The sequence below is a fragment of the Capra hircus genome, chromosome 1 (assembly GCF_001704415.2).
Source record: "Capra hircus breed San Clemente chromosome 1, ASM170441v1, whole genome shotgun sequence".
NCBI classification, from domain to species: Eukaryota; Metazoa; Chordata; class Mammalia; order Artiodactyla; family Bovidae; genus Capra; species Capra hircus.
Genome location: NC_030808.1, coordinates 79,438,244 through 79,459,635, shown reverse-complemented (window position 1 = coordinate 79,459,635; position 21,392 = coordinate 79,438,244).

The window sequence follows — 21,392 nt, the reverse complement described above, 5'->3', positions numbered from 1 at the left end:
GATTGATTAGGGGAGACCTTTTAATGAAGGCATTAATAAAAGAAGTTCCAGTGCCAGAGGGGTCCTGCACTAATTAGGATGGTGCCACTCAGGAGAACACCCACACAGACAGCTCTGGGTCTTCTCCACGGTGGGGGTGCAGGGAGCTACCGGTTGTTGCTGCCCCCCTGCCCTCTCCTCCCCAGCTGGGTCCTGTTTGTTAAAATCTGCTTCCTACACAGTCAGCCCCCTGAGAATGTGCGGGCTTGCCCCGCCCCAGCCAGAACCTGGGGAGGTGGCTCTGTTAAACCTTCTGGGCCACTATCCTTATAGAAATATCGCAGCTGTGTATGTTCCCAGGGAAGATGGAGAGAGGGCAGTACGAAGACCTTCCTGCCTCTCAGTTCCCTCAGCTGGGCAGAGAAGCTTTGCTTTCCTCTCTTCACTTTGTCCTTTATTTTATAACCTTCCAAAGTGATTGACTATCCCATCTGTATCAGTCAGTGTTTTCCAGAGAATATATAGATACATACACACATATGTGCATATTAAAAACACTGGCTGATTGATTTGTAGACATTGTCTAATGCAACTGTGCATACGTGCTAAGTCGCTTCAGTCGTATCCGACTTTCTGGTGCTAGGCTCCTTTGTCCATGGGGTTTCTCCAGGCAAGAATACTAGAGGGGGTTGCCATTCTTCTCCAGGGGATCTTCCCAACCCAGGGATTGAACCCACGTCTCTTATGTCTCCTACATTGGCGGCAGATTCTTTACCACTGTGCCACCTGCAACTGTAGGGGAATACACATCCAAAATTTGGAGAGCAAGCCAGCAGGCTGGAAACTCAGGCTGCAGTCTTGAGACAATTTTTTTTTCCTCCAGGAAACTTTTGGTTTTTGTTCCTATACGCTTTCTGCAGATTGGATGAGGCCAACCCTCACAAGATTAAGGGTAATCTTCCTCTATTTACAGTCAACTAATTGTAGATGCTAACCCCATTTGCAAATTACCTTCATAGCAACACTTAGTGTTTGATTAATAACTGAGTGTTATAGCCTAAACTGAGATGGCACACAACACTAACCATCACACTGTCTTTATGACATTTGAACTTCCCAATATTTCTTTAAGCTAAGCAGAAAAGTTAGCATTATCTCCATACAAAAACTGAGGCTTCTCTAGTCACGTCCTGTTTACTTTCACACAGCTTTTTTGTGCAGTAGCTAAGTTGCGTCCAACCCTTTGTGACCCCATGGACTGCAGCGCGCCAGGCTTCCCTTGTTTAACATTGATGTTAAAATTAAACCACGGTTTCTGGAATCAGTCTTAAGTTCTTAACATGAGATGTTACTGCCTTTCTCACACATTGTTCATTCATTCACTCAAATAATTAGGCATTCGGTCCCCACTACAGGCCAGTCACTGACTTGAACGGGATGGACATGGAGTCCTGGCATGACAAAGATGATCCTCTGCTGAGAGAGATACACACAAAGATACTAAAGACAGACACACACACACACACACAAAGACGCTAAAGACACACACACACACGCATGTGGGTGCACGGTGATGCTCACAGGGCTTAAAAGGCTTCTCTGAAATTACCGATGACCTCTGGAAGAGGCAGGAATTGTCATCCATAATAGAGAAGCATAAGACTGAGAAGACTGTTTGGAAATCGCAGCTGTTTTCTCAAAGATAGAGACAAGATAAATAAATTCAGTGTCCATTTACTTTAGAAGAGTCTGAGCCCCATGTCTGTGGAGGAAAGGGGTAGAGTTAGCAGCCAGGAAAGTGTCTTGGTTTTCACTTTTGATGTGGGAGGGACTGCTGAATGGGAGGCAGGTGGAACCAACACGGGGCTGAAGTAGACTGGAAGCTCCGGGCAGGCTGGCCAAGCAGCAAACCCCCTACCCTGGTCCCTGGTCTACTCCTGGCCTCTATGTGCTAAATTGCATGGGGAAGAATGATTCATAGTTACCTCTCTGGCTGATGAAGACATTTTATTTAGGTCATGAAATCAAAGTATTTCATGTAGCTTTCTGCAAATGCAGAATATGTGCCTTCATCCTGTATCTAGGCATCCCTTCCCTGCTACCATCACCAGATCGGAAATGGACACTCTCCAAACAATATTTGTTGTGTAGGATTTCACAGTTTACAAATGTTTTAAAATATATTATCCTACCTAATACGTGGAAAAAATGCAATAGAAACACTATGAAATTGCCGTTTCACAGAAGAAACTGAGGTCCAGAGAGATGAAGTGACTTAACCAAGGTCTCCAGGCCAATATTTTTGAGGGCATTAGACCTAAGAGTATTTCACCTAGCTCTTGCTACTCAGTCAAACATCAGTACTATAGCTTAGGGCTGCTGTAGCAAAGCACCGCATGCTGGATGGCTTATTGTCTCTCAGTCTAGAGACTACAAATTCAAGGTCAAGTTCTGAAGACTGTGAGGAATAACCTGTTCCAGGCTTCTCTCGTACCCTCTGGTGGTCTGTTGGTATTTTCTGGAATCACATCACTGTAATCTCACCTTCAAGCTCCCATGTCCTTCTCCCTGTGTGCATCTCTGTATCTGAATTCTCTCTTTTCATAAGTACATGAGATAGGCACATTGGATTAGGGGCTCAGCCTACTCCATGTAGGACTGCGTCTTAACTAACAACACCGGCAAAAATTCTGTTTCCAAATAAAGTCACATTTTGAAGCATTGGGAGAGGCAGAGGACTGCAACCTGGGAACTTAGGAGGGACATGGCACCGTCAAAACTAGCGCCCCTTACATCAGTCATCTTACCGCCCTGTGAAGTGGCAAAGCTGAGGTTACCATTCCCATATAATGGATGACGGTGAGAATCTTCAAGGTAAGGTAAGTTGCCAAGACACCCGGGTGGCAAGGCACCCTGCCCTCACTCTGCCTCACTCCTAGCTTTAAAAGCGGGGCCTTCAAGCTCTGCTATGGCACATGGAATCCCCCTGATGTCCTACCTGTGGGGTTTAGTGAGGGTAGAGCAACAGCTCACGTGATCCTTGAGACATTGCCGATTGAGAGAAAAATGAATGACCTAATGAAATTCTTGGACTGTGAAGCACACTTGGAGGGGATTTTCACTTGAAAAGGAAAGAAAAATAGTGTTGGGTCTGCATGTAGTCTGTCTCCAAATACTGTAGCAAGGAAATGGAATCAGATAGAGGGCATACAAGGTTAACAAGATAACGAAAAGATTAGCTCTGCTCTTTAGGAATATTAACATTCCTTCATTGCCATAAATATGTCAGCCAAATTCTTGGAATCACAAATAGGATCAAGATATTTGAATGAAATTATCTCAGACCAGAAAACCTTTCAAAATTACCTAGATTTTTTTGAAGGGAACAAGGAATCTTTGGTCTCAACAAAAACATACAAATTAGAGCATGCCTGGTAAAGAACTGATTTGAGTCATAACTTAAGGCGAGGCCTTTCAGATGAGTTATGGAGCATCAGTCAGTGCTCTGCTGTCTGTAGAGCAGTAGAGAAAGCCTATGGTTGCGAGTGGAAAACATGGATTCCCATCTTGCCTTGCTTCATCACTTGCTGATTAGATGGGGGGCAACTTGGACAGTGGGACTTGTCGGGCTTTTTAGGTCAGACAGACCTGAGTTTGTGTTATGTGTATCACTCACTAGCTATGTCACCAAGGGCAAGAATTTGAGCTCTCTGAACCTTGGTTTCTTAATCTATAAAATGGGTATAAAAGTCATTAGAATTAAGCAAGATAATGTATATAAATGCCTGCCACATAAGAGCTTTTAATGTGAGCTATTTTTCCTCCTCTGTCTCTCTGATTCCACCCTACTACCTTCACGCAGCTATTCGAATGATAACTAAAGAAAATGAAAATGATTATCTCTTGGAGGCATCCTAAAGAAGCATTTTTTTTAAGTAAATAAAACCCTCTTCCTGAACCTTTGTTGTTGTTGACTTGCCTGAGATTTTTGAGGCTTTGCATAATTTCAAGAGATTTGAGGTTGAACCAGGCACCTGGTTGGCAAGTACAAACATCAGTTGGAAAATCCAAAGAAAAATGGCATTTCCAGATAGTATTTCTAGCAGATATGTCTTGGTAATCTAACAAAGCATGCCAATAGTAACCATCATCCCCACATTGACATACACTGTTAAGGCTACAGAGGCTTTGCAGGGCTTTATTTCCCTAAGCCTCACGTAGCCTGTCTGTACATTGGAGAGGACACAAGTAGTTATTACCTGTTTATTCTGTCATGAATACAGAGTCACAGAGCAGCTAACTGGTATTGGAGCCAGTACTTAAACCTGAGCTTCAGGCATCCCAGGCAACCACACCACATTGCCTTCTGGCCTGGAATTATCGGTCCAAACTCCATCCCAGAACTCTGGCAAGAGCTAAGGCAGAGCTCATATCCGTGACCCTGCGTGCTGGGGCTTTGTCCCTTACTTTTCTTACCTGCTCGCTCATCACCCACCTCCCCGAAGAATTAGAGCCTCCTTTCCCAGGAGGAGAAAAACGTAACATGGATTCTCACTTAGCCATAGCTAGTTTTAACGTCTGTTCCTCTTTAGATTTTTTCCAATGTATTGAGTATAGATATTTTCTTGGTAATACTGAACATATTTTTATATTCAGTAAAAATATGAACATAATTTTATTTAGTCACGCATTCACAGAGGCCTATCATATATGTCAGGGAATATTGCAGGGACATAACATCAATCAGATACAGACATTGTTTCGAAGGGAGACAAGACATACGATGGGTAGCAGGGATGGGGAGCTTTCTAAATTGCTGCAGCAAGCAGCTTCAGAACCCCAGTCCAGACCCTGAGGGGGCACTGGCATGGGCTGGCCACTATTTGTTCTTTCTCCACTAGCGTGTCCCTTCTGTAGAACAAGGCATCCATCTTAAGTGTCTGGAGCTACCCTGTATGGTAGCGTATTCACTGATGGCAGAAATATCCTATACCTACACTGTCCGTGGGCTTTGCTAGTAGCTTAGCTGGTAAAGAATCCACCTGCAATGCAGGAAACCCCAGTTCAATTCTTGGGTTGGGAAGATCCCGGGGAGAAGGGATAAGTTACCCACTCCAGTATTCTTGGGCTTCCCTAGTGGCTCAGACTATAAAAGAATCTGCCTGCAATGTGGGATACCTGGGTTCCATCCCTGTGTTGGGAAGATTCCCGTGGAAGAGAGCATGGTAAAACACTCCAGTATTCTTGCCTGGAGAATCCCCATGGACAGAGGAACCTGGTGGGCTACAGTGCATGGGGTTGCAAAGAGCTGGACACGACTGAGCGACTAAGTGCAGCACGGCCCAGCAATCCTCCCTTCTCTTCTGAGTGATGAAATTAATAGATTCTGGCAAGGTTCAGATTTAAAGAGGAGCAAATCCTCTGTGAAAGAGAAGCAATGAGTTGTCAAAAAAGCCCCAGGCCTCACTAGCAAGGTAGTGTGGTGGCCTGAAGGGAGCGTGGAGTGGACATAAAGAAACCTGTGATCCAGCCCCCACCTGCTGTGAGCCCACTCTGTGACCCTGAGTAGCTATTCCTTCTTGCTGGGCCTTGATGTCCTTTTCTGTAACCTGGGGGATGAATTTTCTGATTTGTCAGCCAGCTCAAAGCTTCAGAGAAAATCTTATTCCCAGAGACAGCAATTTAACAGTGAAGGAGAGGCTGGGGATGTATTTTCCAATGTGAAGCACAAGGCAAAACTAATTTAGCAGAAAATAAAAAATGGGAATAGTTGAAAGTACATGGTGTTATCGGTGGTAAGCGAGTGCTACTCGTGAACTTAGCAGCAGTAAGAAGAAAAAAGGCCAAGAAGATTACAGAGGAGGAGGGGAAGACCGATGAGGAACCCACAAGAATAGAGACAGGAGCCACGGGGGCAGATAAATAACAAGAGAATCACCAGCCACGCAACCAGAGAAGGTCGAAGAAGGCAGCAAGCAGACCTCCCTGAACTGGAAAAAGCAATTCGATTAGGGGTGATGAGCAGCACAATTTTTGCCCTTGATGCGGAACATCCTGACTTCAGTCAGTGTCTGAACGCACAGGAGAGAAAAACGCCTGTGGCAACAACTTCACTCAGTCAGTCAGTAAATATTTATCGAGCACTCTGCAACACTGGCTCTCAGTCCTGGATGAGTGTCAGAAGCACCTGGGGAGCCTAAGGAATACTGAATAAAAGCCTGATGCCCAGACACACCCCCAGGGACCCTTCTCTAATTGGTCTGGGTGGTGCTCAGTACTGGTGGGAGATGAAAGCTCCCTAGGTGCTCTGGCTTCAACTGAGAACCTCTGGTTTCTAGTGACAGGTTTCATGCTAATCTAGGACCTACAATGGGAATCAGACAGACATGCATGGCCCTGCCCTCGCCAATGTGGGACAATGATCTCTAAATCATACATGAAAAAAATAACACTCAGAAAGGGGACCTATTTCCATATAAGTTGAAGTCATTAGTCTTGGACTCACCTCCATCAGGTCAAACCTCAAAACCCAGCACTCCCTCTCTCATACCACGTGACCTCCAGCAACAGGACGCAGAGAAAGGTCACTTCCTAGTGGTCCCTTCTCTTTCATTGTCAGCACTTGAAATGCTCACTAGGCTCTGACCATATCCAGACTTGTCAGACTCATAGGTGCCCAAGAGCTGCAGGGAGTGGCCACAGGCTAGGAACCCTGGGATAATCCTAACATGGATTACAGCAGGGGGACACCTCACTTGAAGTACCTGAAAAGGGAGGGAAACAGTAATGTACGGATACCTAATACTTGCCAGGCACTGTCCTAGATGTTAAAGACACAGAGATGGAGCCTAGAAATCCAAAAGTAGCTGCCTCAGACTAAACAGAAAAGGGCTACCTTTTTTTTTCTTTCTCTCTCTTTTTGCTTCACATGAATTACATTAAAAAAATGCATATTAATAATAGAATGGTAAATTAAAAGACGCTTACTCCTTGGGAGGACAGTTATGACCAACCTGGAGAGCATATTCAAAAGCAGAGACATTACTTTGCCAACAAAGGTCCGTCTAGTCAAGGCTATGGTTTTTCCACTGGTCATGTATGGATGTGAAAGTTGGACTGTGAAGAAAGCTGAGCACCGAAGAATTGATGCTTTTGAACTGTGGTGTTGGAGAAGACTCTTGAGAGTCCCTTGGACTGCAAGGAGATCCAACCCATCCATTCTAAAGGAGATCAGCCCTGGGTGTTCTTTGGAAGGAATGATGCTAAAGCTGAAACTCCAATACTTTGGCCACCTCATGTGAAGAGTTGACCAGTTGGAAAAGACTCTGATGCTGGGAGGGATTGGGGGCAGCAGGAGAAGGGAACAACAGAGGATGAGATGTCTGGATGGCATCACCAACTCGATGGACATGAGTCTGAGTGAACTCCAGGAGTTTGTGATGGACAGGGAAGCCTGGCGTGCTGCAGTTCATGGGGTTGCAAAGAGTCGGACAGGACTGAGTGACTGAACTGAACTGAACTGAATTTAACACATGGCTGATTGGAGAAAAATATTTATTGTTTATAACCATTCTTTCCATAAGAAATATGGATCCAGGTAACTAGAGGATTTTTTTTGTTTGTTGATAATAGAAAAAAGTCTTCATCTTCAGTGTACTGGACTTAGACTTATTTAAAAGATGATATTACAGACTGGGAAAGAGCATCCAAGTAGGAGAGAAGAGACTAAGATGTCTAAGAAGAGTAATTGAGTAATTGTTTCTAAGAAGAGAAGAGACTTAAGATGTCTCCCAGAGTAATTGTTCCCTGGAGGCAGGAGACAGCAACCAAGAGGCTACATGAAGACAGGTGCAAAGCCAAGTTACATAAGGAAACAGGTATGAAAGAAGATGCCGGTCTGGGGTGCTGAATGGGAACTCCTATGCACTGTGAAATGCTGTCCTCCTTTGCCTCCCACCATGAATTTGACAGTGCTCCACATCGCTCATTTTTCCTTATGAGTGAAGTTAATCTGGACAGAGTGTGAAAAAAAAGAGAAATGTGGGGACAGGACTGAGCAGTAAGCTTGGGTTATGCCTATCAGGTGTTTGGGCTGAAAAGGATCTTGGATGCAGATGCTATTGGGTAGAGGACTAGGAAATCCCTTTTACAATAATCCTATTTACATTCCAGCTGAACTGAAACTCCACTCTAGACAGGAAGAAGAATCTGGAAACTCCAAGCTTTGAAAACATACGTCTACATAAGAGCCTGGAAGTCTCTTGGAAGGGAATTGATCTATGTTTTTGTACCTATTTGCATCTACTAATTTACTTAATGAAAATGTTTATTGTCATTAAATATACTTCTGCCATATCATTTTTCAGTAGATTTATAATATCTGTTATATACCTGCACATTTATTCAGCCAATACATTTTGCTTGGCATTAAAGCTGTTTATATGATTTTTTAAATAAGCTACACTGAAATGTTATAGATATGTTCTTATACATCTTCCTTAGGAAAAATTCCTAGGATTAGAATCTATGGTCAGAAAAAAAAATTTGTATTTTCAGAGATGTTTAACATGTTCAAGCAATGGAAATATATGTCTATATATACACATGTATGTGCAAAGACTTGATAATTGCTTGTAAAGTTAAAATCACAATTGAAAAGCTGCTTGAGTCCATGTATGTTTACTGCTGGGAAAGCCTGAGAACTAGGGTGCTAGAGCTCTCCTTGTCTTCCCTAATTAGGATGAGCATGCAGACTAAGGGGCTTACCAGGTGGCACTGGAGGCAAAGAATCTGCCTGCAATGCAGGAGACATAAGAAACGGGTTTGATCCCTGGATCCGGAAGAGAGCCCTTGGAAGAGGGCATGACAACCCACTCCAGTGTTCTTGCTTGGAGAATCCCATGGACAGAGGAGCCTGGTGGGCTACAATTCATAGGGTCACAAGAGTTGGACATGACTTGGCGTCTAAATCATCGTCACCACCACTAATTTGCTTCAGTCATGTCCAGCTCTTTACGACCCCATGGACTATAGCCCACCAGGCCTCTCTGTCCATGGGATTCTCTAGGCAAGAATACTGGAGTGGGTTGCCATTTCCTTCTCCAGGGGATCTTCCCGACCCAGGAATCGAACCCAGGTCTCCTGCATTGCAGGCAGATTCTGTACCGACTGAGCTATGAGGGAAGCCCTTAGCATGCAGGAACAAATTCAGACCAAAGTGGCTGTCTCCATGGGGAGTCTCAGAGACAAGAAAACAGAATTGAAACTCTGCAATCTTGGTACAAACCCCACAGAAGACGTTTACTCTTTTCCTGTTCTCCAAATTTCTTTGTATAAAATCTCCACTGACTCCACTTTGCATACAGAAAAAGAACTCTTTGAATGACTCCTTGAATCATATCTAAAGTCCCCAGATGAATAAATACAGAGAAGATGATAGAAACAGAAAATCACCCTTTTGTAAGCTCCAAAATAATAATTGATTCTTTCAAGGATCATCAAAAGGAGCTCAAACAATTAGGTAAAATGTATGGGGAATAGAGTATTTACCCTAGTACCAAAACATCACCACACAAATTACTAATTCAAATAAAAAAGCATATTACTGAAAGAAGAACAGATGGTCAGTACATTTCACCAGGCAATCAAACCTAACATCGCAGATAGTGGGATAGCAAAAATTTCCCTTTTAATTTCTGTTTTGGCTGTACCTTCCAAATCTTGACACATTTTCATTCAGTCACTTCTAAATATTTTCTAATTTAGTGTTTTTAATGCCCCTGATTTAGTATTCAATTTTCTATTTTACTGTTTTATTTGATCTATGAATAATTCATGAGATTTTAAATTTTTAAAATACATGTGAATATTTAATTAACTTTGGAAAATAATTAAACATATGCACTGTGGTCTGATTTTTATTTTTGTTGAAACTTGATTTTTATGTTTGTGGAAAAGTATGTGGCTAATCTTTGTGCATGTTTGGTATGTGCTTGAAAAAAGTGGGTTTTCCCTGATTTGGAAATGCAGTACTCTATCTATGTCTGTATCTGTATTAGATCAAGGTTGGTAATTGTGTTACTCAAATGTTTTATATCCTTACTAAGTTTCTGCTTACTTGGTCTATCAGAGGAAGAAATGTTAAAATATTCCCCTATAATTGTGGCTTTGCCAGTTTCTTCTTGTAATTTGGACTATTTGACAGGTGTGCTTGGTCAGTCAGCTGTGTTTGATTCTTTGTGACCCCATGGAGTGTAACCCACCAGCCTCCTCTGTCCACGAAATTTCCCAGGCAAGAATGGAATACAAGTCACTGGAGTGGGTTGGTATTTTCTTCTCCAGGAGATCTTCCCAACCCAGGGATTGAGCCCACATCTCCTGCTTGGCAGGTGGATTCTTTATCATTGTGCCACCTGGAAAGCCCCTATATACATATATATTCTCAAATACGTGTATGCATATCTGAGAAATTATTTTTAGATGCAGGGAGGTACAGGGCCAAGGTCATCAAAAATAAGGAAAATGAAAAATTGTCACAATCTAGAGGCGACTAAGGAGACATGAAGAAGAAATGTAAATGGTGTTCTATGGGATCCTGGGACAGAAAGCACAGTAGGTTAAAAACTAAGGAAACTAAATTAAGCATAGACTTTAGCTAGGGCTTCCCCGGTGGCCCAGTGGTAAAGAATCCACTTGCCACGCGGGAGAAGCAGGAGACAGGTTGGATCTCTGGGTTGGGAAGATCCCCTGGAGGAGGGCATGGCAACACACTCCAGTATTCTTGCCTGGAGAATCCCATGAGCAGAATAGCCTAGCAGGCTACAGTCCATAGGATCGCAAAGAGGTGGACTTGAATAAAGCAATTGAGGACGCAGGCATGCACCGTAGACTTTAGCTAACAATAATGTACTGGTTGCTCAGAGGGTAAAGCGACTGCCTGCAATGCGGGAGGCCCGGCTTCAATCCCTAGGTCAGGAAGATCCCCTGGAGAAGGGAATGGCAACCCACTCCAGTATTCTTGCCTGGAGAATCCCATGGACAGAGGAGCCTGGCAGAATACAGTCCACGAGGTCACAAAGAGTCGGACACGACTGAGTGACTTCACTTTCGCTGGTTAATTAGTTATAACAAACACGCCATACTAGAAGACGTTAATAATGGGGGAGCAAGGTATATGGAAACCTCTGTACTATTATATCTACTTTTCTGTGAATCTAAACTGTTCTTAAATTTCATGTTTTTTAAATGAAAGTTATGCAGGGTTAGTAATACCTGCCAGAGGAAATATAAACCCTAACCCAGGAGTTACAATATTTCCACAGGTAGACCCTTGCAGATGTTCTCAAATTGAAATACAGAAACAAAGGAAATTAAACACTGAGACAGAGAGAAATACACACAGAGACAGATAATACATTAAAACAGCAAATTTAAGGCTCCCAAGAATTTGAGATAATAGAGTTATCTGCTATAGAGAAAAACAATTATTTTAAATCACTAAATGTATGAAAGAAGGAATTTAAAATGTGGGGAAATAGAAATAATGGTTGCACTATACATTTTCTTCATTTATAGAAACAGCTATGAGACCAAAAAGACATAGAAATTACCTTCTTTAGCAGACAAATAATCAGAAGAATTTTCTTTCTCAGTAATATAATCAGCCACACATCTTGCTCTAATATTGAATGGCCATTATCAAAGATATAAAGGTTTAGAAATACAGCTTTAGAAATACATGTCACCAGACTGGCAAGGTAGCAAGATTCTGAGCAGCCTTAAGGAAACGTATGAGAGCACTGCTACTGAATGATCACATGAAGATTCGGGAACAGAGGCCATAGAAGATAAGATTTTCCAGCTACTTACAGAACTTCTATTTTCTTCGAGTTCCCTCCCCATCAAAGGAGAAATTTACTTCCTAAGAATAAAATTTTAACTCTGAGTTATTTAACAAAGAGTACATAAAATCACTTAAGTTTTGTCTATAGTCTCGAGTTCTTGAGTGGTTTTGCAGACTCAAAACTACTACATCTGAAAGTGAAAGTTGCTCAGTCCTGTCCGACTCTTTGCGACCCCACGGACTATAGAGTCCATGGAATTCTCCAGGCCAGAATACTGGAGTGGGTAGCCTTTCCCTTCTCGAGGGGATCTTCCCAACCCAGGGATCAAACCCAGGTCTCCCGATTGCAGGCAGATTCTTTACCAGCTGAGCCACAAGGGAAGCCCAAAGTTGAACTGTAATTCTATTTTGCTTTAATTTCACAATCTCTGAGGCCTAGAAGTGTCTGCTCACTTGTACAGAATGAAAGATGATTTCACATACATTTTTGAGCTTCTTGTCTATACCATTAGTCAAATCAGAAGGCAGTAGAAGACCCTTTCTTAACAAAAGGATAAGAGAGCAAAGGGAAAGAAGACTAGAAGCCTCCTTTTGATGTAAAAAAACTCTCCTTAGAATCTTCTGCACATTCAGTTGTCATCTATGCAGCCATGACTCAATTAAATGATATCAACTGCCCCAAGTCAAGAATTATTTTATTTTTCCTTTGTCTAAAATTATAACCCACTCACATGGGAGCCAGTTAGTCATCATCATTGTAAAAGGGCAAAGAAATATGCTACAATCTGATTAAATTCAAATGCTCAGGATGTATTGCTCAACCAGAAGAGCATCTTGTGTTCTTATTAGAATTTTGTTACAGGCAATATTTTTCACATTTATCACCTTTCATAAGTTTTCTTAGGTAGGAGGTAGAAGCTATTTTCATTTTCTTTACAAAAATTAAAGAGCAAGAAGGAGTTTGTGTAGGCACATAAAACAACAAAAAAGGAAACAGGAACCAGTTCCTGACCCCCTGTTCAGATCCTAAGAAGCTTTCTTCTGGGGATATATAAGATTAAATAAAAGAAAGAAAGTAAAGAGTGTATCAAATGTAAGAGGCAGTTGGAATTCTTCACTTTCTCATTCCCTCCAGAACAAATCATTCAGCAAGTCTGAGTCACAGAACTTTCAAAACTTTCACCAATTCCAGCCTTCTTTCATCTCTGTTACTTTCTCTATAGTCCAGACATAACTATCCTCCAATCTCGGACCATGACAGAGACCTCCTAAATACTACCTTTGTCTCTCCTGCCAGGCTTCAGTTGATTTTGGTCATAAGAGTCAGAGTGTGCTAAAAAAAAAAAAAAAAAGTGAAGGCAAGATTCACTCTCCTGCTTCAAACCCTCTAATTACTTCCCCTCGCACTTGAAGTAAAAGTAAATCTTAGTACAGCCTCTGTGGTGCTATATGATCTGGATTTGTGCCAACAATTCTGACCGCAGCTCCTGTCCAATTCCACTCATTCACAACCTGCCATCCATACTTGCTTTGTTTCTGTCTCATAGTCAAGACCATGGCTACCTCAGGGCCTTTGCACTGACCATTCTCTGAGCCTGAAATGTTCATACCTAAGATCTCAAGAGGCTGGCTCCTTCAAATTCCAATTAATCTCTCTTTCACCTCCACAAAACCTGCCTCCCTCCAGCTTTGTCATTTTGATTTCAGTTTAAATGCCACCTTCTCAAAGAGGACCTGCCTAACCTCCCTATCTAAATGGTTCCAGCCATTCTTTTTTTTCATCACTTTGCTTTCCTTTACTTTTAGTATTTGTCCTTATTTAATGCATTTTAAAAATCTATTTTCTATTCCTCAACTCTCTCCCATTAAAACCTTAGTTCCATGTAAGCAGTGAATTTGTCCATTTTGCTGATTAATACATTCCCAACATCTGTTCTAATGCTAAACACATGAAGTGGGTAGTAAATACAATTAATACAATATTTTTAGAGAAGGAAGCTAAATAAAAGTTGGCTGGAGTTCAGAATGGTAACTTTTTGCTTATAAGAATAAAATGAATTAGATTTAGGGAAATCCTGTTTAAGTAAAGTCACACATCAGTTGAATACATCCTATTTTACTTTCTCATGTCCAAAAATATTAGCAAAGCAGCCATTTGACAAAAATGGCTGGTTATCAATCCAAATGTATGCCCTTCCTTGTTATATTAATAGGATTAACAGTGGAACTTGATGGCCCAACTTAAAACTGTTTCCCAGTCCTCTCTCATCCACCCCTCCTGAAGCATGCAGTTTAGTGCACCATTTTGATGAGTTCTAGCTAGTGAGTCAGAGAAGGCAATGGCACCCCACTCCAGTACTCTTGCCTGGGAAATCCCATGGACGGAGGAGCCTGGTGGGCTGCAGTCCATGGGGTCGTGAAGAGTCAGACACAACTGAGCGACTTCACTTTCACTTTTCACTTTCATGCATTGGAGAAGGAAATGGCAACCCACTCCAGTGTTCTTGCCTGGAGAATCCCAGGGATGGCGGAGCCTGGTGGGCTGCCATCTATGGGGTCGCACAGAGTTGGACACGACTGAAGTGACTTAGCAGCAGCTAGTAAGCAGGGGGATGCTCTGTGCCTGCTCCAAGGGCCCTGAGAACCTCTCCATGCAGTACTCCTCCCAGCTCTTTCTGACACCTGACAGAAATGCAGCGGATGCTCAGGACAATCATGGGAGCCCGGGGTTAAAGACGGCAGATTTTCCATCAGCTTAAGTCTAAGAATGGCTGCGTAGAAGAAGCTACCTGATAAAGTTTTTACCCACTGGTACTATTTCCTAAGTCAGAAATACTTTCCTAATGCATTTGAGCCATTATGCATATTAACATCTACCTGTTACTGCATTTAGCCTACAAAGTAATATTATCTAAACTTCGGGTAAATTGAAAATACCACAAGAGCAAGCTTATCCTATTAAAATTCTCCTTTATGGCTCTTGGGAGACTTAAGGCAAATACGTCTACACTAAATTTAGGATGTTAGAACAGAAGGAAGGATTGCAAAGTATGAGGATACATATTAGGGACAAGAAGGTGAAGGATTCAAGCACAGAATGACAAATAATTTCCAACTGGTCATGTCCCTGCACAAAGACAATAAAGGCGCTTCTATTTCTGGAAAAGAAAATGTGTAGAAAGTTGTTCCATGGAGATGGCAATATTTTCGTGATAAAGGTGAGTTCATAGTGAAATTATAAAGGAAGAAAATTTTATCTGTAGTTTCCTTCTTGAGTTCCTTTCTTACCCTCCAGTCAATGCAAAAGCCTCCTTTCCTTAACTGTTCTCTCCAAAGAATGGTGTCCTGGCAATCAGGAAGGCTAGCTTTTAGCTTGGTTCCTCTATCACTTCTCTTGAGCTAGTTACTCCATATTGCTGGATCTAAACACCTTTATTCCAGAAGGAGGTGGGGTAATAATGGCTGGTTCTTAAGTTGTACATTGTTTCTTATTCTGATACAACATTGCATGGACTGATCAATGGACTGATCAATGATTCAATGCCTTAGGCCTTGATATCCTGGAGAAACAAATCTTCAAAGGCATCGTGAGAGGTTTTTGGGACTAGAACTGAGGGTAACAAAAACTTACCCCTTGAGGTTCTCCTGCCATTCTGTGCAAATCATTTTTCTGCTGAACTCTGCTAGCAAAGCTCATCTTTAATTTTCATCTGAATGAACTCTCTTGGGAAATAATAGACTAGCCTTGGTTCTTCTTTAATATAAGACTTTCATAATATGTAATTTCTGTGCAGAGGCAAGCATACCAACTACATTAATCTCATGAGCTAATCTACTCTGTCCACCACCACAGTGGCATTGGGGGCCCTCACTTAGGCTAATGTGGTCCCAGGAACTACATGGACCTTCAAGAACACCAAGGGTATAGCATTATATCTTCCTCCAATGAAGTTCAGAGAGATTATTAAGGTGGACACCACACTTGAAGAGACACTGTGATCAGAATGAGGGAATGGTGAGGAGATTCAGCCAGCATGACTCATGGTTGTCCTCATGTGAACTTTTGGGGTGTGCTGGGGAAGAGAGACTGAGCTTGAAGGATCCCAGACATCCCTATCTATAGGTCTTTGCTATGAATCCCTTCCATTTTCTTATAAGAGGAAACATTCTGCCTTGAGGTTAGGACCTCAGCCTGAGGATCCTGGAAGTGGGTCTTGGAAAGGTGAGTGGGAATCCTTAGGTTCAGTATTCAGAGTTTCACTTTATCCTTTTTTCGGGCCATACTTCTCACACCAGCCCTGTGCTGTCCCCAACTCAGGATTCAGTGGTTCTGTTTTCTGAAGGGATGAATCTCAGAGCTCCAGTGTTGTGGGGCACAGAGGATTTCCTGGTGGTCTGGAGTAAGGAAGGAACTGGAACTGCAATTATTCTGTTTTTAAATTCTAATTAATCTTGCCTTTGATAGCTTAGGGTGAACGATGTTGGATTCGTGATCGCTGAAGAAGAAGATTTAGCTTTGGGACCAGGAACCAGGCTTGATCACTTGTGTAGTAGAGTTTTATTAAAGTATAAAAAAGGGACAGAGAAAACTTCTGACATAGACATCAGAAGGGGGACGAACAGTGGCCCACTTGCTAGTCTTAGCAAGGGAGCTGTGTGTACATGCACACGCTCAGTCACCTCAGTCGTGTCCAACTCTTTGTGACCCCGAGGACAATAGCCTGCCAGACTCCTCTTTCCATGGGATTCTCCAGGCAAGAATACTGGAGTGGGTTGTCATTTCCTCCTCCAGGGGATCTTCCCGATCCCAGTGCAGGGACTGAACCTGCATCTCTTGAATCCCCTGCATTGGCAGGCAGATTCTTTTGCCACTGTGCCACCTGGGAAGCACAATCAGTCAGTCAAGTCAGTCACTCAGTCATGTCCGACTCTTTGTGACCCCATGAAACGCAGCACGGCAGGCCTCCCTGTCCTTCACCAACATCTGTTGTTCACCCAAACCCATGCCCATTGGTCGGTGATGCCAACTAACCATCTCATCCTCTGTCGTCCCTTTCTCTTCCTGCCCTCAATCTTTCCCAGCATCAGGGTCTTGTCAAGTGAGTCAGCGCTTCACATCAGGTGGCCAAAGTATTGGAGTTTCAGTTTCAACATCAGTCTTTCCAATGAACACCCAGGACTGAACTCCTTTAGGATGGACTGGTTGGATCTCCTTAGAGTCCAAGGGACTCTCAAGACTCTTCTCCAACACCACAGTTCAAAAGCATAAATTCTTTGGTGCTCAGCTTTCTGTATAGTCCAACTCTCACATCCATACACGACTACTGGAAAAACCATAGCTTTGACTAGACAGACCTTTGTTGGCAAAGTAACATCTGTGCTTTTGCATATGCTGTCTAAGATGGTCATAACTTTCCTTCCAAGCAGTAAGCATCTTTTAATTTCATGGCTGCAATCAACATCTGCAGTGATTTTGGAGACCCCCCGAAAATAGTCTGACACTGTTTCCAATAAATCACCATCTATTTGCCATGAAGTGATGGGACCGTATGCCATGATCTTCGTTTTTTGAATGTTCAGCTTTAAGCCCACTTTTTGACTCTCCTCTTTCCTTTTTATCAAGAGGCTCTTCAGTTCTTCTTTGCGTTCTGTCATAAGGGTGGTGTCCTCTGCATATCTGAGGTTATTGATATTTCTCCTGGCAATCTTGATTCCAGCTTGTGCTTCATCCAGCCCAGCATTTCTCATGATGTACTCTGCATATAAGTTAAATAAACAGGGTGACAATATATAGCCTTGACATGCTCCTTTTCTTGGAACCAGTCTGATGTTCCATGTCCAGTTCTAACTGTTGATTCCTGACCTGCATACAAGTTTCTCAAGAGGCAAGTCAGGTGGTCTGGTATTCCCATCTCTCTCAGAATTTTCCGCAGTTGATTGTGATCCACAGAGTCAAAGGCTTTGGCATAGTCAATAAAGCAGAAACAGATGTTTTTCTGGAACTCTCTTGCTTTTTCGATGATCCAGCGGCTGCTGGCAATTTGATCTCTGGTTCCTTTGCCTTTTCTAAAACCAGCTTGAACATCTGGAAGTTCATGGTTCACGTACTGCTGAAGCCTCGTTTGGAGAATTTTGAGCATTACTTTACTAGCATGTGAAATGAGTGCAATTGTGCAGTAGTTTGAGCATTCTTTGGCATTCCCACGCTGTGTGGGGCCACCCAAGATGGTCGGGTGATGGTGGAGAGGTCTGACAGAATGTGGTCTATTGGAGAACGGAATGGCAAACCACTTCAGTATTCTTGCCTTGAGAACCCCATGAACAGTATGAAAAGGCAAAAAGATAGGACACTGAAAGATGAACTCCCCAAGTCGGTAGGTGCCCAATATGCTACCTGAGATCAGTGGAGAAATAACTCCAGAAAGAATGAAAGGATGGAGCCAAAGCAAAAACAATACCCAGCTGTGGATGTGACTGGTGATAGAAGCAAGGTCTGATGCTGTAAAGAACAATATTGCATAGGAACCTGGCATGTTAGGTCCATAAATCAAGGCAAATTGGAAGTGGTCAAACAGCAGATGGCCAAGAGTGAACATCAACACTCTAGGAATCAGCAAACTAAAATGGACTGGAGTAGGTGAATTCAACTCAGATGACCATTGTATCTACTACTGTAGGCAGGAATCCCTTAGAAGAAATGGAGTAGTGATTATAGTCAACAAAAGAGTCCGAAATGCAGTACTTGGATGCAATCTCAAAAACCACAGAATGATCTCTGTTCGTTTCCAAGGCAAACCATTCAATATCACAGTAATCCAAGTCTATACCCCAACCAATAACACTGAAGAAGCTGAGGTTGGGAAACACAAAAGGAAACTAAAAGTGAAAGTCACTCAGTCGTGTCCAACTCCAGGAGATCAGTCCTGAATATTCATCGGAAGGACTGATGCTAAAGCTGAAACCCCAATACTTTGGCCACCTGATGTGAAGAACTGACTCATTTGAAAAGACCCTGATGCTGGGAAAGATTGAAGGTGGGAGGAGAAGGGGACGACAGAGGATAAGCTGTTTGGATGGTGTCACCGACTCAATGGACATGAGTTGCAGTAAACTCTGGGAGTTGGTGATGTACAGGGAGGCCTGGTGTGCTGCAGTCCATGGGGTCACAAAGAGTTGGACACGACTGAGCGATTGAACTGAACTGAACTCAGAAAATGAGTTGTTTTGTTGTGCAATCATCAGCTCTGGACTTAAAGAAAAATGTTTGTCCTTTTCTCTTCCTTGAGAACTCCAGACTCCTATCTCCTTCTTGAGAGCCCCAGACCCCTCTCTCCCCCTTGGGGACCCAGGACTTCTTATCAACCTAGCTAGGAATTCACTTTCTCACTTTCCCCCCAGAAAACTTGCCTCCTGCTTTCTCACCCAGGGCTGAGCCTCTTAGGGATTCTATAGGTCAGGTTCAGGTTGGCTCACCCCTTACAGCACCCCATTCCAAGGCCCTTAGCTTATAACTGTCTTTAACCTGCTTTCCGGCCTCCCAGTCCATGTCAATATCACGTAATGTCTTTAAACTCTTTTTCCACTCTCTGTGTCCTCAGGACAAGGTACATCTGTGAGCAATTTATTAGTTTTAAGAGAAGTCCAGATTATTTTTAAGGCTATATTTGAAACTCTAATTACCCTCTGGAACCTTGCTGTGGAAATTGTTGGAAATGTCTGTATTTCTTAGTAGAGGCTGCGTCCACAGTGTTTCTGAGTCTTTGTGGAATCAAAAACTACTACAAACCTCAAGAACAGAAAAGTGGCCTCGGTAGAGAAGTAGAAAAAATGAGAGGCTTCTCTTGAAATGCAGACTGCCAATTGTTTGAGAAATCCAAAGTTTGAAAATCATCTTCAAGTGGTTGTAAACCTCAAACTGGTAGAAAGGCCTCTCAAACTTCTCTCGTCCAGGGAATTCTGTGTTGTTTTTCTTATTGTCTGGAAGAGTTGTAGGAGAGTTTTTCTGTTTTCTGGTTCCATCTTTTAAAGTCTAATTAGATTTGAAGTGCAGCCATCTGGTTCCTCCTCCAGGAGGTGCTGAAACAGCTCTGATGCTCAGAAGTCATGGCCAGAAAATCTTCCATGTGAATAAATATGCCCAAGCGCTCCTATGCACACTTTTAATATTTTAAACTTTCAAAGGTTCAATTCAAACAAGTTCTTCCGGTAGAAAGCTGACTTTTTCCTCCTCTCCCAGCCCCCCACTCCCCACCCCCCACTCCCCATTTCTGCCCAGAAACGTCAAGGACATTCCTGGGTTGACATCGAGAAGCTTCTCCATCTAATACTGACAGGAACCACTGATGCTAGGAAGTGTTTCTCCTGTGGGGTTGTGAATCTCTGCTTTTCTCTCATTAATCAGAGAATTTTACTTCCTTGGGCAAAATGGAACGCAGCTGTCAGTTATCCAATGACAGAGAAATCATAATATTATTTTAGTTTATCTTCAGCACCTCTCCCACTCTTACTGAGTTATTTTGGGTGAAAACCAGGTTATTTTTGGCTCCGTATTGATCTTCGCGAAGAAGAGACAGAATAGCAGAATGCTTAGGATCTCAGTGTCAGCCACACTGGATTGAAACCCAGGCTCCCTCATTACTAACTCGGTATGGCATATTGAGCATGTTACTTAGCCTACAATTACCATAAATATCTATGAAATACATAATTATACTATGTTTTCAATAGGACTGTGTGGAAGATTAAACCGAGCAAAATGTACAGAAAGATTTGAACATATAGATTAGCATACAGTAAATGCTCAATAAATTTAAATTATTATTGGTATTGAGAAGATGAAAATGGGGTGTGTGTGTGTGTGTGTGTGTGTGTGTGTGTGTGTGGCTCAGATAGTGTGTGAGGGAGCAGCCAAGATGGCTGAATAGTGAGACCACCCCAATCCCACCTCACCTCCTCTTAAGAACACACCAAAACCACAACTATCTGCAGAACAACACTGGATGAAAAAGCCCAGAACCTACCAGAAAAGATCTTCTAAAGACATAGGGAACCCCAGAGCATTTGGTTTTGAAGGCCAGTGGGGCTTCGGGAGTCTCCACAGGACTCGGGGAAGTAGAGACTTTGGTCTTAAAGCTCATTAAAACTACACACACACACACACACACACACACACACACACACACACACACACGGGGACACTTGGCGAAAGCAGTGACTTGACAGGAGTCTGGGCCAGACCTACTTGGTAGTCTAGAAGAATCTCCAGAAGGTGGGCAGGTCCTCATCTTCGGGGCATGAAGGCTGGCATCAGCCTTATTGGGGAGCTCCTTCTACTGTGTGAAGGCCACGTGGAACTTGGTTACCTCAAACACCTGGTACTGCCCACCTGCCTGTGGACCTGCACTGAGGGTCTGTGGCCAAACAACTAACTGTGGCAGAGACATGACCCCACCCATCAGCAGACTAAAGACCCCCCACTTCATGGCAAATAGAAAGCAAAAGAGTGGAAGCAGTGACAGACTTTATTTTGGGGGGCTCCGAAATCACTGCAGACAGTGACTGCAGCCATGAA